This window comes from Pygocentrus nattereri, chromosome 28 (genome assembly GCF_015220715.1).
Source record: "Pygocentrus nattereri isolate fPygNat1 chromosome 28, fPygNat1.pri, whole genome shotgun sequence".
NCBI lineage: Eukaryota > Metazoa > Chordata > Actinopteri > Characiformes > Serrasalmidae > Pygocentrus > Pygocentrus nattereri.
The window spans coordinates 331,621-356,621 of NC_051238.1; the positions used below are offsets into that span (position 1 = coordinate 331,621).

Below are 25,001 nucleotides of genomic sequence, written 5' to 3' on the forward strand. Positions count from 1 at the left end.
GGAAATGGCGCAAGCAGCATGCAGCATTTCCCAGATTTATCCATTTGTGAACGACATCCTTTCATTACATTACATTACATTAGCATTTGGCTGACGCTCTTATCCAGAGCGACTTACAATTTGATCATTTTACACAATTGGCCTGACTGCATGTCTTTTGGACTGTGGGAGGTAACCGGAGAACCCGGAGGAAACCCACGCAGACACGGGGAGAACATGCAAACTCCACACAGAGAGGACCCTGGTCATATCTTATACGAAATCGTCAACCTGAGAGGTTCATCAAACTCCTTCAGTGTGAAGTGAAAAAAGGCCGCTGTCGCTTTAAGAGAAGAAAGCTTGTCCTGCATGCGGTATGCATCAACTCTGCAGAGAGAGAGAGAAACAGAGAGAGAGAAGGGGGGGGGTAGACTGCAGTCTGAGCCTCCAGCCCACTGGCTAGACTGCTGAAAGTTATTACACATACAGAGAGAGAGAGAGAAACAGAGATGGAGAGAGAGAGAGAGAGAGAGAGAGACTTGATGTGACTCCATGACCCTTTTTTAGTGACCTTGCTTGCAAATAGAACAAAGAGAGATAGCGAAGGAGAGGAAAAGAGAGAGAGAGAGATCCATCCTGTCTCTGCAGGGAGAAACGAGAGAATGGAAATTAAAAAAAGAAAGAAAGATTTGAAGCTTCAGTGTGTGTGAGTGTGTAAGAGTGTGTGTGTGTCAGTGTGTTTGTGTGAGAGTGTGTGTGTGTGTGTGCATGTGTGTGTGAGTGTGAATGTGAGTGTGTGTGTGTGAGTGAGTGTGTGTGTGTGGGGACTCTGCACTCAAACACAACCAGCTGCAGCTCCACATCAGCGTCCGCACACCGTCTCCAGAGCACAACCACACTTGCCGTGGGTTCTCCGACCTGTGCTGCCCTGTCTGTGTTGACCTCTGGTACACTGTGTGTAAACCAGGAGTGGTGTTGCAAGATTGGGTGGTTTTTAGTAAGACTTTCCAGGAAAATGTGCTTTGGTGTAGCAGATTAGGGATTCTGGCTTTTCCAGTTTGGTCATAATCTACATTTATATTTACAGTGTTTAGCAGACGCTCTTATACTGGCTACTTTATACTTTATCGCTAGTACAAGTACATTTGAACCCAAACAAAACTAAACTTAAACACTGCCAGAAAATAAAAGCTGGTGCTGATACCTAGAAAAACAGATGCATTATGACAGTGAATGGTTGAGACATTGGAGCGGGTATTTGGTCTTTGATACACTGTGTGTAAACCAGGCATGGTGTTGCCAGATTGGGTGGTTTTCCTCCCAAACTGGGAGGTTTTTAGTTCAATTGTACAGGAAAATGTATTTTGGTTTTAGCAGTTGCTGGTATAACGGCTCAGTTAGCAGTCTGGTCATTTTGGGGTTAGCTTTAGCCTAGCATGGAGTTGCTGTTTCTTCTCATAGCAATTAAGGAGCTGCTTGACCAATGAGGAACTATTATTGGCTTCCTATTCAAATTTCCCCTATACCTTAAATGTTACAGGATAAAGTGCTTCAGCATCGCAGTTGGAGGAATTCTGGCTTTTCCAGTTATGAGTTTGGCCCTTACACAGAGTGACCTTGCTGTCCACTGCGTATCTTAGCTAGTACTAATATGTCAGAAAAGAGTCTTGATGCTTGTCTTCATGCATCCTGAAGGTTAGCGGGTCAAGCTGAGCTGTACTTGATCTCATCTCACAAACATTCAGAGAGAAAGAGAGAGAGGATGGATGGATAAGTGAAAAAGATGGAAGGCAGTGAAAGAAAGAAACAAACAAACAAAAAGAGAAAAAAGAGAGACATAGTGAAGACAGCGAGGGAGAGAGAGAGAGAGAGAGATCTTGGTCCTGTCAGACTGTTGTGTCGGTTTCTATGGAGAAAAACACTGCCAGACACAGAGAGAGAGAGAGAGACAGGGAGAGAGAGAGAGGAAGAGAGAGAAGGAGGTAGGAAGAGAGAGAGAGAGAGAGGGTGGGGGGAAGAGAGAGAGAGAGAGATGGGGAGAGAGAGGACGAGAGACAGAGAGAGAGGAAGAGAAAGAGAGAGAGAGACAGGGGGAGAGAACGTGTTGGAAAAAGATGAAATCTGATCCAAGACTTGAGCAGGGTGTGGAAGCTCAGCACAGAATAAAGACAAACGTATAAACCTCCCTTTCTCCCCTTTATGCAAGAGAGAGACATAGGGGAAGAGAGAGAGAAGAAAGGGAGAGGGTGAGAGAGAAAGAGAGAGAGAAGAAAGAGAGGGGGCGAGGGAGACATGGGGAGAGAGAGAGACGAAGAAGAAAGAGAAGGAGGGGGATGAGAGAGAGACATAGGGAGAGAGGTAGAGAGAGAGATAGAGAGAGAGAGGGAGGACCTGTTCCTATTCACTCCTCTGATTTTCTTTCTAGTGTGTGTGTGCGTGTGCGCAGTGTGTGTTTATTGCGAGGCTACAACAGTTACAAAACAGTGTTTCTGCAACATCTGTCTGACAAACACTGTACAAACCAGAGACCACAGAGCAGTTAACACACATTCAGACATAGAGTGGGTAAATATCAGTCAGAATCAGGATTCAGAGTCAGAATCAGCATTCAGAGTCAGAATCAGCACTGAGAGTCAGAATCAGCAGTCAGAATCAGCACTTAGAGACAGAGTCAGGTCTCAGAGTCAGAATCAGCACTTAGAGACAGTCAGGTCTCAGAGTCAGAATCAGCACTAAGAGTCAGAATGAGCCTCTGTCTCTGTATCTCTGTGTCTGTATCTCTGTGTCTCTCTCACATTATATCTTGTGCTACTACTGTATATTAATATGTAATCACATATAAACAAAGCAGTAGAGTGACTGTATCACTGGAAAACAGTGAATGTGGCATTTTTGTGTAAAATCGTTTAAGCATGGTTTGGCATTGTTTGATGTCCCTGACTATACAACAATGGGGTCACTCAAACAAAATAAAGCATCATTTGTAATTTTAAAACAAAAAAAGAAAACAAATAAAATAGATATATGATATTATAGATATTATATGCTTTCTTGTCTCAGGGCCTCAGTTGTGCATTACAGTGAAGATCAGAGGTTTGTTGTGGTCAGTTTTTTCCCCCTCTCCTGGGTTGGTGATCCATCCATAACCTTTGAGAGCAACCAGCTGACCATGGGTGGACTTTATGGAGCTCTTTTCTTCTGGCCTTGTAAACTTCAGACTGTTTACAGCTCAGGAACGGCTCCTCACCTTCAGATGAACCCTCCAAACACTCTCAGAGGCTGACCTCAACTTCACCCGGAGCTTTTACAGGCCCTTTTACAGCCTGATAGACTCCTGAACCGCCCCCCCCACCCCCCCTTAACACACACACACACACACACACACACACACACATCTACACTCCCCCCACCAAAAAGCACCCACTCTGCTCACACCCCTCTCATTTTTAGTGTCCGCTAGTTTGGCATCTATTTGCTTCACCAGACGTTGCTGTCTCAGTGATGTCTGTGCTGAACACATCAATATGATTTAGCCATGCAGTTAGCGCCGTGCTAATTGGTGGGGAATAAGCCTTCATTACCTGTTAGCCACATTAGCCTCCAGCGCTAAAGCCGCAGAAGCGGTCTTGCCCTATCGCGTCTGGTTTGATGGGCTGCGTGTGCAGCATTATCAGTGTGTGTGTGTCAGCATCAGCACTGACCGTTTCTCTCTCTTTTCCATGTTGGCCTGGTTCTCTCCGCTGAACGTCTGTAGGTAAGCGAAGCTTCTTTTTGTTCTGCTGTGTGTGAGACGTGAAACAGCAAAAACACAAAGTCTGGGTAAATTATGGCGGATAATCAAATGTGTATGAGCCCGTTATTTATTCACAACAGGCTATTAAATATGCGTCTTCATGTGTTTGATCCACCAATTAGTCGACAACACACAGTGGAGCCACTCTGGACTCGAGCGCCTGGTCTGAAGAGTATAGAACTGAAACAGCATCGTGCTGAACACGTTCACGCCTCTGTTTCCTCTAATAAACACCAGCTAAACTACACCGCACCCTGGGCACTTTATCAGAAACAACTCTACTGTAGCTCCGCCTTGCTTGTGTTCAGTTAGAGACTGGAACATCTGCTGATGCACATCCTTCAGGCCTTCATCAGTGCTCCACAGAGCCACTCCAGTGGGATTTTTGTGTGGACTGTCCACTGTAACTAGTTCTTCTAATAAAGTGGCCAGTTAGTGGAAGCACAAGGTGGGTGTTTCAAATAAAGTGGCCAGTTAGTGGAAGCACAAGGTGGGTGTTTCTAATAAAGTGGCCAGTTAGTGTGAAGGCATTATTTTTCAGTTCTGTTTGAGTCAGTTTCAGTCTGAATACAGGAGGAAGCAGAAACAGAACCAGATGTGTGTGTGTGTGTGTGTGTGTGTGTGTGTGTGTGTGTGTGTGTGTGTGTGTGTGTGTGTGTGTAGGTGTGTTTGTGTGTCTGTGTGTATATGTGTGTGTGTTTGTGTGTGTGTTTATATTTCACAACAAAACGTAATGGTGTTAAAAGTCAGAATTTCAAAACTCAGGATCATGTAACTGTGAGTTGAGCGAATGATTTAAAGCGAAAGTTCATCAAAAAAAAAAAAATCACACTTTCCAGCTAGAGGTTTAGAAAAACTACTTAAAATCTTAAATTGATGGTCCTTGAAGGGTTCTTTAGTAAAGATGGTTCTATATACACTGCTCAAAAAAATAAAGGGAACACTCAAATAACACATCCTAGATCTGAATGAATGAAATATTCTCATTGAATACTTTGTTCTGTACAAAGTTGAATGTGCTGACAACAAAATCACACAAAAATCATCAATGGAAATCAAATTTATTAACCAATGGAGGCCTGGATTTGGAGTCACACACAAAATTAAAGTGGAAAAAACACACGACAGGCTGATCCAACTTTGATGTAATGTCCTTAAAACAAGTCAAAATGAGGCTCAGTATTGTGTGTGGCCTCCACGTGCCTGTATGACCTCCCTACAACGCCTGGGCATGCTCCTGATGAGGTGGCGGATGGTCTCCTGAGGGATCTCCTCCCAGACCTGGACTAAAGCATCCGCCAACTCCTGTACAGTCTGTGGTGCAACGTGGCGTTGGTGGATGGAGCGAGACATGATGTCCCAGATGTGCTCAATCGGATTCAGGTCTGGGGAACGGGCGGGCCAGTCCATAGCTTCAATGCCTTCATCTTGCAGGAACTGCTGACACACTCCAGCCACATGAGGTCCAGCATTGTCCTGCATTAGGAGGAACCCAGGGCCAACCGACCCAGCATATGGTCTCACAAGGGGTCTGAGGATCTCATCTCGATACCTAATGGCAGACAGGCTACCTCTGGCGAGCGCATGGAGGGCTGTGCGGCCCTCCAAAGCAGGCAGCAGATCGCTCTCCACGGCATCTCCAGACTCTGTCACGTCTGTCACATTTGCTCAGTGTGAACCTGCTTTCATCTGTGAAGAGCACAGGGCGCCAGTGGCGAATTTGCCAATCCTGGTGTTCTCTGGTAAATGCCAAGTGTCCTGCACGGTGTTGGGCTGTGAGCACAACCCCCATCTGTGGACGTCGGGCCCTCATACCATCCTCATGGAGTTGGTTTCTAACCGTTTGTGCAGACACATGCACATTTGTGGCCTGCTGGAGGTCATTCTGCAGGGCTCTGGCAGTGCTCTTCCTGTTCCTCCTTGCACAAAGGCGGAGGTAGCAGTCCTGCTGCTGGGTGTTGCCCTCCTACGGCCTCCTCCCCGTCTCCTGGTGTACTGGCCTGTCTCCTGGTGGCGCCTCCAGCCTCTGGACACTACGCTGACAGACACAGCAAACCTTCTTGCCACAGCTTGCATTGATGTGCCATCCTGGATGAGCTGCACTACCTGAGCCACTTGTGTGGGTTGAAGAGTCCGTCTCATGCTACCACGAGTGTGAAAGCACCACCAACATTCAAGTGACCCAAGTGATCAACAAGTGACCAAAACATCAGCCAGAAAGCAGAAAGGTACTGAGAAGTGGACTGTGGTCCCCACCTGCAGAACCACTCCTTTATTGAGTGTGTCTTGCTAATTGCCAATAATTTCCACCTGTTGTCTATTCCATTTGCACAACAGCTGAGAAATTGATTGTCAATCAGTGTTGCTTCCTAAGTGGACAGTTTGATTTCACAGAAGTTTGATTTACTTGGAGTTATATTGTGTTGTTTAAGTGTTCCCTTTATTTTTTTGAGCAGTGTAGAACCATGAACCCTCAAAGAACCATTTGCCTGCTGAAACGGTTGTTCAAATTGATGGAGAATGTGTTGTAGGTGGTTCTATATAGAACATGAGCAAACACTGAGACTTTACATTTACATTTACAGCATTAAGCAGACAGTCTTATCCAGAGCGACTTACAAGAAGTGCTTTGTCAATCTAGAGAAAGTATCTTTGCTAGTTACCAATAGCTTAGAGAAAAAGACAGTGCTCAGCTCAGATACTGCTAGAAACAAGATGTCACTGCAGACACCAAGAGAAAAAGAAACAGAGTTGAACACAGAACTCTGTGCCATTCAATGCAATACAATAACAAACAATACAATACAATAAACTACAATACACAGTGAAGTACAATAAAAATAAGTGCAGCTTATAATTCACTGCTCTGAGAAATTGTCAGTTTATAATCCAGTTTCTGAGAAACTGAGCAGCACCGAGAGTTGCTGAATGCCACCGAGCGCTGAGGCTGAATGTCTTGTTCCTTCGCTACAAACATGTCTGATTGCTGTGCAGCATGGTTGCTAGGTGATTGTAGTGGTACCCCAAATGGTTGCTAGGTGGTTACTAGGTGGTTGCTGTGGCATCCCAGGTGTTTCCTAGGTTTTGCTATGGTTTCCTAAGTGGTTTCTAGGGTGTTGCTAGGAGGTTCCTATGGTATCCAAGGTGGTTAACGGTGGATGATGTCAGCGCAATGTTTCAACATTTGGCTGTAGCCATTGGTACGTGCATGTGTTTTGGGGGGGAGTGGCTTTGGAGGGGAGCACTGAAGAGAGGGGCTGCCTTTGATTGGCTGTCGAGCAGCTCGCGGTCTCATCTTTTAATCTTTACATTCTGCCTTACAGACAGATGGGTCTGAGTCCAGACGATAATCTGCTCAGATTAGGAGATTCAGCCCAAACACACACACACACACACACACACACACACACACACACACACACACACACACGTACACACACACACTGCCTCACTGTAATTCTGTCTTTAACAGGACCCGTGGGAACTGAGAGGAAGCAGAGCAAAAAAACTGCTACTGATTTAAATTATGGAAATTACAGAGAGAGAGAGAGAGAGAGAGAGAGAGAGAGAGACAGACATCAAAAAGGCAGAGAAAGCCTAGAGGGGGTTAAAGATAGAGAGAAAAAAAGGAGAAAGATATACAAAGATAGAGAGAAATAAGAAGGGAGAGAGAGAGAAATGGGGCGATGAGGATGGAGGGATTTCTCGTTAGACAAGTTGACAGGGTGGAAAGGCGGGACAGTCTGGTGTTTCCCATAAAGCGGAGCCCAGAGAGCACTGCAATGTAGGTCACACACACACACACTCTCTCTCTCTCTCTCTCTCTCTCTCTCTCTCTCTGTCTTTCTCTCCCTCCCTCTCACTCTCTATCTGCCTCTCTATCTGTCTTTATCTCCTTCTCTCTCCCTCTCTCTCTGCCTCTCTCTCTGTCTTTCTCTCCCTCTCTCTCCCTCTCCCCCTCTCTCTCTCTCTCTGGAATGGTTCAAATCCTCTTTTAAGCTGAAGCCCCCCCCCCCCATTTCTGGGACGCTACAATCACGTGAAACAATTCCAGCCAAGCCAAGGGGTATGGGAAAGCGTGACTATGGGAAAATCTGTGTCCTGTTTCTGCCAGTCTGCTGCTGTTTTATCGTTTGTGCTGAATTTGGGATGGAGCCGAGCGGGCAGCGCTCTAATCCCCACTCCAGGCTCCGCCCGCCTGGCCAGCCGGGACAGGCCGTACAGAACGCAGCTGTGAAAATCAGCTCGGTTCTCTCAGTGAGAAAAGTCCCGTTCACGGGAATCTGATGAGCGATTCCGCGTCCTTTGCAGGACGGCGCTGCTGGCTTAGCTGCGGTGACCTGTGAAGGGGGCGGAGCTTGAGACAGCAGCTCTGGAGGTCCAAAATGGATCTAATGCTAATGTCCAATCAGAAACCGGGCAAACGGCAGCAGCACAGAGTCACATTCACACCGCTGTTTCATACAGCAGTCTGACTCTGTCTCGCTCTCTTTCTGTCTCTCTCTCTGTCTGTCTCTGTCTCTCTCTCTCTGTGAGATAGACAGTGACAGCACTGTCTATCTCTCTCTGTCTCTCTCTCTGTCTGTCACTGTTTATCTCTCTCTGTCTGTCTCTCTGTCTGTCTCTGTCTCTCTCTCTCTGTCTGTCTCTCTGTTTCTGTCTGTCTGTCTGTCTCTCTCCCTTCTGTCTCGCTCTGTCTCTCAATTCAATTCAAGTAACTTTATTGGCATGAATTGTAATGAACAATTGTTGCCAAAGCAATTAAAATATTCAAGTATAATATGAAGAATGTTGAAGAAAGAAATAATGTATAAAAGAAAGAGTGAAATAATAATGAAATATCCATATATACATACATATATGTATATATACATATATACATTTACACATATATACACACATACGTACATACATACATACGAACAAATATATATATATATGTATATATATACACACATACATACATACACATACACATATATACAAATAAATGCTCCATTTCCATGGGATGAGTTTAAGGTGCTGTGTCACTCTGTTCTCTGTGTTTGTGGTAGCTGTAAACGTATTTAGCTGATAGTTCAACACATTCTGGAGTCTCTCCTAAACACATACGTAACAGATTTTGTTTTAATCATTTTCTCCTTAAATGATGGGATAGAAGCTTTAACTGAGCTGATATAATCTTCTCTGGGGTCTTTATATCTGTTACAGGAGGAGAGAAAGTGCTACTCTGTTTCTGTTTGTCCTGAACTGCATTGATTACATATCCGCTCTTCTCTGGACCTCCAGTGGTTTTTATGGCGCCCTTTTTCTATTTGTAAATTGTGATGACTCAGTCTGTACTTTGTTAAGATATTTCTTTATTTGGGTTCATTTATTTTGATGACATAATCTGCTAGTCTGTATTCTCTCTTCAGTGATCTGTAGCATTCTAATTTATTAATTGTGGTAATTTTATTGGTCCAATTGCCAATGTATTGTTTTTGGTATGTTTTGTGTTTCATTCTGATCTGTGCTGGTGAGAAGGTGAACTGGGCTGTGGTGTGTGTTGGTGAGAGGGTGGACTGCGCTGTGGTGTGTGTTGGTGAGAGGGTGAACTGGGCTGTGGTGTGTGTTGGTGAAAGGGTGAACTGGGCTGTGGTGTGTGTTGGTGAGAGGATGAACTAGGCTGTGGTATGTGTTGGTGAGAGGGTGGACTGTGTGTGTTGGTGAGGGTGGACTGGGCTGTTGTGTGTGTTGGTGAGATGGTGGACTGGGCCACAGTGTTGTGTGTGTGTGTGTGTGTTGTTGTGTGTGTGTTGGTGAGAGGGTGAACTGGGCTGTGGTGTGTGTTGGTGAAAGGGTGAACTGGGCTGTGGTGTGTGTTGGTGAGAGGATGAACTAGGCTGTGGTATGTGTTGGTGAGAGGGTGGACTGTGTGTGTTGGTGAGGGTGGACTGGGCTGTTGTGTGTGTTGGTGAGATGGTGGACTGGGCCACAGTGTTGTGTGTGTGTGTGTGTGTTGTTGTGTGTGTGTTGGTGAGAGGGTGAACTGGGCTGTGGTGTGTGTTGGTGAGAGGGTGGACTGCACTGTGGTGTGTGTTGGTGAGAGGGTGAACTGGGCTGTGGTGTGTGTTGGTGAAAGGGTGAACTGGGCTGTGGTGTGTGTTGGTGAGAGGATGAACTAGGCTGTGGTATGTGTTGGTGAGAGGGTGGACTGGGCTGTGGTGTGTGTTGGTGAGGGTGGACTGGGCTGTTGTGTGTGTTGGTGAGATGGTGGACTGGCCTGTGGTGTGTGTTGGTGAGAGGGTGAACTGGGCTGTGGTGTGTGTTGGTGAGATGGTGAACTGGGCTGTGGTGTGTGTTGGTGAGAGGGTGAACTGAGCTGTGGTGTGTGATGGGGAGAGGGTGGACTGGGCTGTGGTGTTTGTTGGTGAGAGGGTGGACTGGGCTGTGGTGTGTGATGGTGAGAGGGTGAACTGGGCTGTGGTGTTTGATGGTGAGAGGGTGGACTGGGCTGTGGTGTTTGTTGGTGAGAGGGTGGACTGGGTTGTGGTGTTTGTTGGTGAGAGGGTGGACTGGGCTGTGGTGTGTGATGGTGAGAGGGTGGACTGGGCTGTGGTGTTTGTTGGTGAGAGGGTGGACTGGGCTGTGGTGTTTGTTGGTGAGAGGGTGGACTGGGCTGTGGTGTGTGATGGTGAGAGGGTGGACTGGGCTGTGGTGTTTGTTGGTGAGAGGGTGGACTGGCCAGTGGTTTGAAGGTGATGTTTATCTGTGAGGGGTCTGAGGGGGTCTGTTTCTGGGTGTGTGCGGTTGCTGAGGTACGCTGTGTGGTGGTAGGACTTTGGGTGTGCCTGTGAGGTGATGAAGTTTATAGCTCGTTTTATCACAGGGAGGTAGAGAGGAAACTCGCCCAGCTCTGCTTTGCACGCAAGATTGGCTGCAATGTGATGTACATTTAAGATCTTTACAAAATTCCAAGTGAAACTTTTCTGTGGGAGTCGAGTCCCATAATGTGTTTTTGTGATAAACGATGGGTCCCCATACTTCGCTGCCATACAGGAGTACGGGTTTAATTACATAATGAAATATTTTAAGCCAGATTTGGATTGGTGGGTTGAGTGTGTTTACTGATTCTTTAATAGTAAAATATACTTTTCTTGCTTTTTCTACCAGAGCATTCATTGTCTTGCTAAAGTTACCAGATGCATTGATTGACAGTCCTAAGTAATTATATTCCGTGTTGTGCTGTAATGAAGTCTCGCCACAGGTGAAGTGGAATTTTGATTTGTGTGATCTGACTTTTTTTTTGAAAAATCATAATTTTGGTTTTATTGATGTTGATGTCTAATGCCCAATTTTGACAATATTCTTGTAATAGGTTTTTGTAAGCCTTGGGCTGTAGGATCTAGCACATCTCTCTCTGTCTCTCTCTGTCTCTCTCTGTCTCTCTCTCTCTCTCTCTCTCTCTCTCTCTCTCTCTCTCTGTCTCTCTTTCTGTCTGTCTCTCTCTCTCTGTCTGGCTCTCTCTTTCTGTCTCTCTCTCTGTCTGTCTCTCTCTTTCTGTCTGTCTCTCTCTGTCTCTCTCTGTCTGTCTCTCTCTTTCTATCTGTCTCTCTCTCGCTCTCTGTCCCTGTCTGTGGAGCTGCTTCCTCATTGTGGAACAGGAAGTGGATGACATATTTCCTGAAAGATAAGGGAGAGTTCAGTCTGGCATGTCTGTGTCTGTGTGTCTCAGATGTGTGTGTGTGTGTCTCTGGAATTTGTTTGTTTCTGTATGTATGTTTACGTTGCTGTGAAAGTGGGCTCCACCCACTTTTTCACTGGCCCATCCAAAGTGACTGTTTACACATACTTTCAAAGTTAAAATCGCATCAATGGGCTTGAAAATTGCATGAAGAAAGTACAGGGTGACTGTGCAGCTGCAGCCGCTGGTGCTGAGGTGCTGCTGGGGGTTGGTGTGATATCTCTGGCAGTTGCTAGGTGGTTGCTAGGTTGTTGCTATGGTATCCCCACTGGTTGCTAGGGTGTTGCTAAGTGGTTGTGTGTGGTATCCCCAGTGGTTTTAGGGGCTGTTAGGAATATGCTATGGAATCTTAGGTGGTTGCCAGTCTGTTGCCATGGTAACAACCTAGCAACCACTTGGGATACCACAGAAACCACTTAAGAATCCCTTAAGAAACCTGTTGTTAAGTGGTTTCTGTGGTTGCCCATTTGGTTGGTCAATATCCTAGGTGATTGCTAAGTTGTTGCTATGTTAATGCCAGTGGCAGCATGTTGCTAGCTGCTAGGTCTGCTAAGTGGTTGCTATAGTTTTCAGTGGGGCTTTCTAGTGTGTTGCTATGTCTTTGCTGTGGTGTCCCAGGTGGTCGTTAGGGTGTTGTGAGGCAGTTGATGTGGTTTCCAGCGTAGTCTACTTGTATCATGGTGACATTAAAGGGATGCACAAAGCTCTGCCTATTTCCTGTTTTCATTGTGTCAATTGGCCCAGTCCTCCCAGAGATGGCGGTTTTCTAAGTCTCCCAGCTCTGGATTAGGAGCCTGGATTCCAGGCAGGTTTGTGCAGATTACAGTGGAGCAGGTTTAATCAAGTGTTTCCACACTAATGCAGGACTCGGAGACTCTGTGTCCTGGAGTCTCCGGCTTGTGTTTCAGTGCTGCTGCTGCAGACGACGCAGAGTCGCTTTAATTATTGTGCTATTATTTGTTTTATTTTATTGCAGGTTTTTGTATGTAAACACTGTATTATTGGTGCTGGTTGTTCTGCTGAATGAGTTGTTATTACTGAATCATTTCAAATCTGCAATTTCCCCCTGGGATCAATAAAGGAATCTGAATCTGAATTATTAAAGAGGAGAAGCACAGAGTGTTTTCACTGGAAACCAGAGAGAGAAATGACCAGAATACATTCTTGCTCTCTGTGTCTTTCTTTCTTTCTGTCTCTCTTACTCAACTCTTTTTCACTTTCTGTTTCGCTCTTTTCTATTTTCTCACTTGCCTTTTCTTGCTCTTTCATTTTTCTCTGTCTGTTTCTCAACCTTGTTCTCTAAAAGTGTTCCATTTTCTCACACATATACCATTTTTTTTTCTTTCTTTCTCTCTTACTTTTTTCTGTCTCTAGTCTCTACCTGTTCTGTTCTCCTGCTGCAAGGTTTTAGAGCGGCCTGCTGTAATTATGCTCCTGTTTCAATGAGAAACTTTAAAATGACATCACCAGCCAATCAGATGCATTAGAATTACTACACCAGCCAGTTGGACCCTTTAGAATTACTGCACCAGCCAGTCAGACCCTTTAGAATTACTACACCAGCCAGTCAGACACTTTAGCATTACTACACAAGCTAATCAGATGCTTTAGAATGAATGCACCAGCCAATCAGATGCTTTAGAATTACACCAGCCCATCAGACGCTTTAAAATTACTACACCAGCCAGTCAGATGCTTCAGGATTACTACACCAGCCAATCAGATGCTTTAGAATTACTACACCAGGTAATCAAATGCTTTAGAATTACTACACCAGCCAATCAGATGCTTTAGAATTACACGAGCCAATCAGATGCTTTAGAATTACACGAGCCAATCAGATGCTTTAGAATTACTACACCAGCCAATCGGATGCTTTAGAATTACTACACCAGCCAATCAGATGCTTTAAATTTACTACACCAGCCAATCAGATGCTTTAGAATTAGTGCACCAGCCAATCAGATGCGTTAGAATTACTACACAAGCCAGTCAGAACACTTTAGAATTACTACACCAGCCAATCAGATGTTTTAGAATCACTACACCAGCTAAACAGATGCTTTAGAATTTCAGCACCAGCCAGTCAGACCCTTTAGAATTGCTACACCAGCCAGTCAGAGCCTTTTGAATTACTACACCAGCCAGTCAGACACTTTTGAATTACTACACCAGCCAATCAGATGCGTTAGAATTACTACACCAGCCAATCAGATGCTTTAGAATTACCACACCAGCCAAAGAGATGCTTTAGAATTACACCAGCCCATCAGGCGCTTTAAAATGACTACACCAGCCAGTCAGATGCTTCAGAATTACTACACCAGCGAATCAGATGCTTTATAATTACTACACCAGCTAATCAAATGCTTTAGAATTACTACACCAGCCAATCAGATGCTTTAGAATTACACCAGCCAATCAGACACTATTAAATTACTACACCAGCCAATCAGACGCTTTAAAATTACTACACCAGCCAATCAGATGCTTTAGAATTACTACACCAGCCAATCAGATGCATTAGAATTAATACACTAGCCAATCAGGTACTTTATAATTACTACAACAGCCAATCAGATGCTTTAGAATTACTACAGCAGCCAATCAGATGCTTTAGAATTACTGCACCAGCCAGTCAGATGCGTTAGAATTACTGCACCAGCCAATGAGATACGTTAGAATTACTACACCAGCCAATCAGATGCGTTAGAATTACTACACCAGCTAGTCAGAACACTTTAGAATTATTACACCAGCCAATCAGATGCTTTAGAATTGCTACACCAACCAGTCAGATGCTTCAGAATTACTACACCAGCGATTCAGATGCTTTAGAATTACTACACCAGCCAATCAGATGCTTTAGAATTACACCAGCCAATCAGACACTTTTAAATTACTACACCAGCCAATCAGACGCTTTAAAATTACTACACCAGCCAATCAGATGCTTTAGAATTACTACACCAGCCAATCAGATGCATTAGAATTAATACACCAGCCAATCAGGTGCTTTATAATTACTACACCAGCCAATCAGATCCTTTAGAGTTACTACACCAGCCAATCAGATGCGTTAGAATTACTACACCAGCTAGTCAGAACACTTTAGAATTATTACACCAGCCAATCACATGCTTTAGAATTGTTACACCAGCCAATCAGATGCTTTAGAATTACTACACCAGCCAAACAGATGCTTTAGAATTACTACACCAGCCAATAAAATGCTTTAGAATTACTACATCAGCCAATCAGATGCATTAGAATTACTACACAAGCCAGTCAGAACACTTTAGAATTACTACACCAGCCAAACAGATGTTAAGGAATCACTACACCAGCCAAACAGATGCTTTCGAATTACTAAACCAGCCAATCAGATGCATTAGAATTAATACACCAGCCAATCAGGTGCTTTATAATTACTAAACCAGCCAATCAGGTGCTTTAGAATTACTACACCAGCCAATGAGATGCTTTAGAATTACTGCACCAGCCAATGAGATGCTTTAGAATTACTGCACCAGCCAATCAGATGCTTTAGAATTAATGCACCGGCCAATCAGATGCTTTAGAAATACACCAGCCCATCAGACGCTTTAAAATGAAAACACCAGCCAGTCAGATGCTTCAGAATTACTACACCAGCCAATCAGATGCGTTAGAATTACTACACAAGCCAGTCAGAACACTTTAGAATTACTACACCAGCCAATCAGATGTTTTAGAATCACTACACCAGCCAAACAGATGCTTTTAGATTACAACACCAGCCAATCAGATGCTTTAGAATTACACCAGCCCATCAGGCGCTTTAAAATTACTACACCAGCCAGTCAGATGTTTCAGAATTACTACATCAGCCAATCAGATACTTTAGAATTACTACACCAGCCAATCAGATGCTTTAGAATTGCTACATCAGCCAATCAGATACTTTAGAATTACTACACCAGCCAAACAGATGCTTTAGAATTACTACACCAGCCAATAAAATGCTTTAGAATTACTACACCAGCCAAACAGATGTTTTAGAATCACTACACCAGCAAATCAGATGTTTTAGAATCACTACACCAGCCAAACAGATGCTTTTAGATTACAACACCAGCCAATCAGATGCTTTAGAATTACACCAGCCCATCAGGCGCTTTAAAATTACTACACCAGCCAGTCAGATGTTTCAGAATTACTACATCAGCCAATCAGATACTTTAGAATTACTACACCAGCCAATCAGATGCTTTAGAATTACTACACCAGCTAATCAAATGCTTTAGAATTACACCAGCCAATCAGACACTATTAAATTACTACACCAGCCAATCAGACGCTTTAAAATTACTACACCAGCCAGTCAGATGTTTCAGAATTACTACACCAGCCAATCAGATGCTTTAGAATGACTACACCAGCCAGTCAGATGTTTCAGAATTACTACACCAGCCAATCAGACGCTTTAAAATTACTACACCAGCCAATCAGATGCCTTAGAATTACTACACCAGCTAATCAGATGCTTTAGAATTACTGCACCAGCCAATCAGATGCTATTACATTACTACACCAGCCAATCAGATGCTTTAGAATTACTACACCAGCCAATCAGATGCTTTAGAATTATTACACCAGCCAATCAGATGCTTTAAATTTACTGCACCAGCCAATCAGATGCTTTAGATTTAGTGCACCAGCCAATCAGATGCTTTAGAATTACTACACCAGCCAGTCAGACCCTTTGGAATTGCTACACCAGCCAGTCAGATGCTTTAGAATTACTACACCAGCCTGTCAGACACTTTTGAATTACTACACCAGCCAATCAGATGCGTTAGAATTACTACACCAGCTAGTCAGAACACTTAATTATTACACCAGCCAATCAGATGCTTTAGAATTGCTACATCAGCCAATCAGATGCTTTAGAATTACTACACCAGCCAAACAGATGCTTTAGAATTACTACACCAGCCAATAAAATGCTTTAGAATTACTACACCAGCCAAACAGATGTTTTAGAATCACTACACCAGCCAAACAGATGCTTTCGAATTACTAAACCAGCCAGTCAGATGCTTCAGAATTACTACACAGGCCAATCAGATGCTTTAGAATTACTACACCAGCTAATCAAATGCTTTAGAATTACACCAGCCAATCAGACACTATTAAATTACTACACGAGCCAATCAGACGCTTTAAAATTACTACACCAGCCAATCAGATGCTTTAGAATTACTACACCAGCCAATCAAAAGCTTTAGAATTACTACACCAGCCAATCAGATGCTTTAGAATTACTACACCAGCCAATCAGAAGCTTTAGAATTACTACACCAGCCAATCAGATGCTTTAAATTTACTACACCAGCCAATCAGATGCTTTAGAATTAGTGCACCAGCCAATCAGATGCTTTAGAATTGCTACACCAGCTAATCAGATGCTTTAGAATTCCACCAGCCCATCAGACGCTTTAAAATTACTACACCAGCCAGTCAGATGCTTCAGAATTACTACACCAGCCAATCAGATGCTTTAGAATTACTACACCAGCTAATCAAATGCTTTAGAATTACACCAGCCAATCAGACACTTTAGAATTACTACTCCAGCAAATCAGACGCTTTAAAATTACTACACCAGCCAAACAGATGCTTTAGAATTACTACACCAGCCAATCAGATGCTTTAGAATTACTACACCAGCCAATCAGACGCTAATAAATGAATACACCAGCCAATCAGATGCTTTAAAATTACTACACCAGCCAATCAGATGCTTTTTAATTACTGCACCAGCCAATCAGATGCTTTAGAATTACTACACCAGCCAGTCAGATGCTTTAGAATTAGTACACCAGCTAATTAGATGCTTTAGAATTACTACACCAGCCAATCTGATGCTTTAGAATTATACCAGCCCATTAGACGCTTTAAAATTACTACACCAGCCAGTCAGATGCTTTAGAATTACTACACCAGCCAGTCAGACCCTTTAGATTTACTACACCAGCCAATCAGATGTTTTAGAATTACTACACTAGCCAATCAAATCCTTTAGAATTACTACACTAGCCAAACAGATGCTTTAGAATTTCTGCACCAGCCAATGAGATACGTTAGAATTACTACACCAGCCAATCAGATGCTATTAAATTACTACACCAGCCAATCAGATACTTTAGAATTACTGCACCAGCCAATCAGACGCTTTAGAATTACTACACCAGCCAATCAAATGCTTTCGAATTTCTACACCAGCCAATCAGATGCTTTTGAATTACTACACCAGCCCATCAGCCACTTTAGAATTACTACACCAGCCAATCAAATCCTTTAGAATAAATACATTAGCCAAACAGATGCTTTAGAATTTCTGCACCAGCCAGTGAGATACGTTAGAATTACTACACCAGCCAATCAGACGCTTTAGAATTACTTCACCAGCCAATCAGATGCTTTAGAATTACTACACCAGCCAGTCAGACCCTTTAGAATTACTACACCAGCCAGTCAGACTTTTTTGAATTAATACACTAGCCAAACAGATGTTTTAGAATTTCAGCACCAGCCAATGAGATACGTTAGAATTACTACACCAGCAAATCAGATGCTATTAAATTACTACGCCAGACAATCAGACGCTTTAAAATTACTACACCAGCCAATCAGATGCTTTAGAATTACTACACCAGCCAATCACATGCTTTAGAATTACTACACCAGCCAATCAGACGCTAATATATTACTACACCATCCAATCAGATGCTTTAAAATTACTACACCAGCCAATCAGATGCTTTTTAATTACTGCACCAGCCAATCAGATACTTTAGAATTACTACACCAGCCAGTCAGATACTTTAGAATTAGTACACCAGCTAATTAGATGCTTTAAAATTACTACACCAGCCAGTCAGATGCTTTAGAATTACTACACCAGCCAATCAGATGCTTTAGAATTACTACTCCAGCTAATCAGTTGCTTTAGAATTACTACACCAACCAGTCAGACCCTTTAGATTTACTACACCAGCCAGTCAGACTTTTTTGAATTACTACACCAGCCAATCAGATGCTTTCGAATTACTACACCAGCTAGTCAGAACACTTTACAATTACTACACCAGCCAGACAGATGCTTTAGAATTACTACACCAGACAATCAAATCCTTTAGAATTACTACACTAGCCAAACAGATGCTTTAGAATTTCTGCACCAGCTAATGAGATACGTTAGAATGACTACACCAGCCAGTCAGATGCGTTAGAATTACTACACCAGCCAGTCAGATGCGTTAGAATTACTACACCAGCCAATCAGATGCTTTAGAATTACTGCACCAGCCAATCAAATCCTTTAGAATTACTACACTAGCCAAACAGATGCTTTAGAATTTCTGCACCATCCAATGAGATACGTTAGAATTACTACACCAGCCAATCAGATGCTTTAGAATTACTGCACCAGCCAATCAAATCCTTTAGAATTACTACACCAGCCAATCAGATGCTTTAGAATTACTACACCAGCCAATCAGATGCTTTAGAATTAGTGCACCAGCCAATCAGATGCTTTAGAATTACTACACCAGCCAGTCAGACCCTTTAGAATTGCTACACCAGCCAGTCAGAGCCTTTTGAATTATTACACCAGCCAGTCAGACACTTTTGAATTACTACACCAGCCAATCAGATGCGTTAGAATTACTACACCAGCTAGTCAGAACACTTCATTATTACACCAGCCAATCAGATGCTTTAAAATTACTGCACCAGCCAATCAGATGCTTTTTAATTACTGCACCAGCCAATCAGATGCTTTAGAATTACTACACCAGCCAGTCAGATGCTTCAGAATTAGTACACCAGCTAATTAGATGCTTTAGAATTAGTGCACCAGCCAAACAGATGCTTTTAAATTACAGCACCAGCCAATCAGATGCTTTAGAATTACACCAGCCCATCAGCCACTTTAGAATTACTACACCAGCCAATCAGACGCTTTAGAATTACTACACCAGCCAATCAAATGCTTTAGAATTACTGCACCAGCCAATCAAATGCTTTAGAATTACTACACCAGCCAATCAGATGCTTTAGAATTACTGCAACAGCCAATGAGATACTTTAGAATTACTACACCAGCCAAACAGATGCTTTAGAATTACTACACCAGCCAATCAGACGCTTTACAATTACCACACCAGCCAATCACGTTTTAGATTTACTACACTAGCCAATCAGATGCTTTATAATTACTACACTAGTCAATCAGATGCTTTAGAATTACTACACCAGCCAATTAGATGCTTTAGAATTACTGCACCAGCCAATCGGACGCTTTAGAATTACTACACCAGCCAATCAAATGCTTTTGAATTTCTACACCAGCCAATCAGATGCTTTTGAATTACTACACCAGCCCATCAGCCACTTTAGAATTACTACACCAGCCAGTCAGACACTTTAGAATTACTACACCAGCCAATCAAATCCTTTAGAATGAATACACTAGCCAAAAAGATGCTTTAGAATATCTGCACCAGCCAATGAGATACGTTAGAATTACTACACCAGCCAATCAGATGCTTTAGAATTACTACACCAGCCAATCAGTTGCTTTAGAATTACTACACCAGCCAGTCAGACCCTTTAGAATTACTACACCAGCCAGTCAGACTTTTTTGAATTACTACACTAGCCAAACAGATGCTTTAGATTTTCTGCACCAGCCAATGAGATACGTTAGAATTACTACACCAGCAAATCAGACGCTATTAAATTACCACGCCAGCCAATCAGATGCTTTAGAATTACTACACCAGCCAATCAAATGCTTTCGAATTTCTACACCAGCCAATCAGATGCTTTTGAATTACTACACCAGCCCATCAGCCACTTTAGAATTACTACACCAGCCAGTCAGACACTTTAGAATTACTACACCAGCCAATCAAATCCTTTAGAATTACTACACTAGCCAAAAAGATGCTTTAGAATATCTGCACCAGCCAATGAGATACGTTAGAATTACTACACCAGCCAGTCAGATGCTTTAGAATTACTACACCAGCCAATCAGATGCTTTAGAATTACTACACCAGCTAGTCAGAACACTTCAGAATTACTACACCAGCCAATCAGTTTTTTTAGAATCACTACACCAGCCAAACAAATGCTGTCGAATTACTACACCAGCCAATCAGATGCTTTAGAATTACTAGACCAGCCAATCAAATGCTTTAGAATTACTACACTAGCCAAACAGATGCTTTAGAATTTCTGCACCAGCCAGTGAGATACGTTAGAATTACTACACCAGCCAATCAGACGCTATTAAATTACTACACCAGCCAATCAAATCCTTTAGAATTACTACACCAGCCAGTCAGACCCTTTAGAATTACTACTCCAGCCAGTAAGTTGCTTTAGAATTACTACACCAGCCAGTCAGACACTTTAGAATTACTACACCAGCCAATCAGATGCTTTAGAATTACTACACCAGACAATCAAATCCTTTAGAATTACTACACTAGCCAAACAGATGCTTTAGAATTTCTGCACCAGCTAATGAGATACGTTAGAATTACTACACCAGCCTATCAGACGCTTTAGAATTATTTCAGCCCATCAGACGCTTTAAAATTACTACACCAGCCAATCAGATGCTTTAGAATTACTACACCAGACAATCAAATCCTTTAGAATCACTACACTAGCCAAACAGATGCTTTAGAATTACTGCACCAGCCAATCAGACGCTTTAAAATTACTACACTAGTCCATCAGATGCTTTAGAATTACTACTCCAGCCAATCAGATGCTTTCGAATTACTGCACCAGCCAATCAGACGCTTTAGAATTACTACACCAGCCAATCAAATGCTTTCGAATTTCTACTCCAGCCAATCAGATGCTTTCGAATTACTGCACCAGCCCATCAGCCACTTTAGAATTACTACACCAGCCAATCAGATGCTTTAGAATTACTACACCAGCCAGTCAGACCCTTTAGAATTACTACACCAGCCAGTCAGACTTTTTTGAATTACTACACTAGCCAAACAGATGTTTTAGAATTTCTGCACCAGCCAATGAGACGTTAGAATTACTACACCAGCAAATCAGACACTATTAAATTACTACGCCAGCCAATCAGATGCTTTAAAATTACTTCACCAGCCAATCAGATGCATTAGAATAACTACACCAGCCAGTCAGATGCGTTAGAATTACTACACCAGCCAATCAGACGCTTTAGAATTACTACACCAGCCAGTCAGATGCGTTCGAATTTCTACACCAGCCAATCAGATGCTTTAGAATTACTACGCCAGCCAATCAGATGCTTTAGAATTACACCAGCCCATCAGCCACTTTAGAATTACTACACCAGCCAATCAGACGCTTTAGAATTACTACACCAGCCAATCAAATGCTTTAGATTTACTGCACCAGCCAATCAAATGCTTTAGAATTACTACACCAGCCAATCAGATGCTTTAGAATTACTGCACCAGTCAATGAGATACGTTAGAATTACTACACCAGCCAATCAGACGCTTTACAATTACCACACCAGCCAATCACATTTTAGATTTACTACACTAGCCAATCAGATGCTTTATAATTACTACACTAGTCAATCAGATGCTTTAGAATTACTACACCAGCCAGTTAGACACTCTTGAATTACTACACCAGCCAGTCAGATGCTTTTGAATTACTACACCAGTCAATCAGATGCTTTATAATTATTGGCTCCTACTCGGACGAGATGGGCAATCAGAGATCAATAGGCATCCATTAGAGCTCAGTTTAAAAACATTACAAAGTTATTATGTTACTCTCAGAAGCTTTTAGTGCTTAGCGTGATCTGTGGGGGCGGAGGGTGGGGGGGGGTGGCTTGATATCCCCCAAAAGTGCGCGCACACCCCACCCCCCCACCCCCCCCCCCCACCCCACACACACCCACACACACCCACACACCCACATCCTCAGTCACAGACACACTCACTCACTCATACACAGACTCACTCACTCACTTACACAAACACTCACTCACGGTCTGTCGCCGGGGGAACACTGTCTGCTCCATTCCCACGGAAACCGTTGCCAAAGCAAATTGGGGAGAGGAAGTGGAACCCAATCTGTGGAGCTCGCTACCATATTACATCGGCCCACCAGAGAGTGAGAGAGAGAGAGAGAGAGAGAGAGAGAGAGAGAGAGAGAGCAGCTGTCCTGACCAACTCTTCATGTGGCTGTGTGTGTGTTGGGATTTTTGTGTTGTTTGTGTGTTCAGTGTGACTGTGTTATGTCTGAGTGAACTCTTCCTGGAAGTCCAACCTCCCACTGCACACACACACACATACACACGCACACACACTGTGCTGGTGTTAATCTCAGCTCGGCTCCTCAGTGAGGATGTTATTTCAGTCTGACTTTTCAAAGTAGAGATTTAATAATACAGTGTATTGAATTGGATCACAGCGTATTGTGTTGAGCTGTACTGAACTGTGTTACAGTGTATTGTGTTGAACTGTACTGAACTGTGTTACAGTGTATTGTGTTGAGCTGTCTTGAACTGTACTGAACTGTGTTACAGTGTATCGTGTTGCGCTGTATTGAACTGTGTTACAGTGCATTGTACTGAACAGGACCTGTAGTTGTGTTTATAGATTACAGTAAGTTACACAGTGTCAGACACTACATAATGAAGTCTGTCAAGTCTGTAAGCCCCGCAGATCTGTAGTTTTATCTGACTGGCGCATTTTTGGGGTGGGCGGGGTTAAGGTTAAAGTGATTCACTGATCTGTCGCTTTAAGACAGAAGAGTGAGAGTTTAGAGGAACAGGGAGAGGAACGGGTTATCCGAGTCAGAGAGACACTGTCACTGAATGATTATAGACAGACAGACACATACACAAACAGAAAGACACACACAGACAGAAAGATAGACAGACAGACAGACACACACACACAGACAGAAAGATATACAGACAGACACAGAGACAGATACACAGAGACAGATACATATACAGACAGACAGAGTGCCCGTTTTCATCTTGCAGTCTTAGTTCCAGAAAGCAGGTCTGCATTTCTCAGAACCTCAGAACACACACACACTCACACATGCGCACACACAAACACATGCACATGCCTCAACCTCAACACACCGACCGCATGCACACATGTTGGTCTTGCTGTGCTAGTGAGGGTTTCTGTATTACTGTAGACATATAACACTAAACCTAAACCTAACCTCAAAAACACTAAACCTAACTTCAGTAACACTAAACCTGAACCGCAGTAACACTAAACCAAAACCTAACATCAGTAACACTACACCTATACCTGAACCTAACATCAGTAGCACTAAACCTCAGTAATACTAAACCTAAACTTAAACCTGAACCTCAGTAACACTAAACCTAAACCTGAACCTCAGCAACACTAAACCTAAACCTAATCTCAGTAACAGTAAACCTAAACCTGAACCTCAGTAACATTAATCCTAAACCTGACCTCAGTAACACTAAACCTATACCTGAACCTAACCTCAGTAACACTAAGCCTAAACCTAACCTCAGGAAACACTAAGCCTAAATCTAAACCTAACCTCAGTAACACTAAGTCTAAACCTGGACCTAACCACAGTAATACTAAACCTAACCTCAGTAACACTTAACCATACACACACACACACAGTTCTTAGACAGAGTAAATAAGAGTGTGTTTAAGACGTTCAGACAGTCTGACACCTGCACACTGAACTCAGTCTGTAAGGATTTACCGAGGCGTCTGAGAGAGAGAGAGAGAGAGAGAGAGAGAGCAGGAAAGTATAGAAAGAGAAAAGAAAAACAATTAAGAAGGAAAGAAAAGGGAAAGAAGAACAATAACAGAAAAAGAAGTAAAACAAGAGAAAGAAAGTGAAGGAAAAAATAAAGGAAAAAGTAAGAAAGAATGAAGAAGTGAGAGAGTAACAGACAGGTGGAGGAAATGAAGATAAAAAAAAAACAGACAGACAGAGCAAGCGAGAGAGAGAGAGAGAGCGAGACGCTGGCTGTGCAGGAAGTCCCTCCCTTCCGGCTGAGGCGCTCGGGTCACGCAGAGGCTGCGGAGGCAGAAGCTGCAGAACTGGTTTGGTGGTTTTCGTCTGACTTACAGGAGCAGCGCGACTGCAGCAGCGCGGCTTAATGGGTTTATATGGAGAGTACTGGTTTTCTGTAGAACCTTTAGATCCCATTAGGAAAACACCAGATACATTTAGAATCAGCTACTGGTCGCCTGTTAAACCATTAGGGCCCTTTACACTGTGATATCAAAACAGTAAAAAAGAGAACACGTTACATTAGACTTCTAAGCAGAGTTAAAGTGGAACTCCATTAATTTTTCAAAAATCCTGCACAAATAACTCAGAGTCTCTCAGAGTGGTTTTTGGTTTCTAGATAAACTTACAGAGGCAGAACTGTTCACAGTGGTGGCAATAGGA

The 25,001-nt window shown here is 43.0% G+C and overlaps 1 protein-coding gene and 1 long non-coding RNA gene across 3 annotated transcripts in view; one reads left to right on the forward strand and one right to left on the reverse strand.

Annotated features, from left to right (window-relative positions):
• LOC108410628 overlaps window positions 1-22,757 on the reverse strand; it is a 32,291-nt gene extending 9,534 nt beyond the window's left edge. The window contains exons 1-2 of one of the 2 annotated variants that reach the window (XR_001856499.2): window positions 22,576-22,757; window positions 3,681-3,755 (exon numbers count right to left, since the gene is read on the reverse strand). This is a non-coding gene — a long non-coding RNA (uncharacterized LOC108410628). Of the gene's footprint in view, window positions 1-3,680; window positions 3,759-22,575 lie in introns of both variants that reach the window. The other variant, XR_001856498.2, reaches the window with a different exon arrangement.
• skia (v-ski avian sarcoma viral oncogene homolog a) overlaps window positions 1-25,001 on the forward strand; it is an 87,178-nt gene that overhangs the window by 39,339 nt on the left and 22,838 nt on the right. The gene's annotated exons all lie outside the window — the stretch shown is intronic.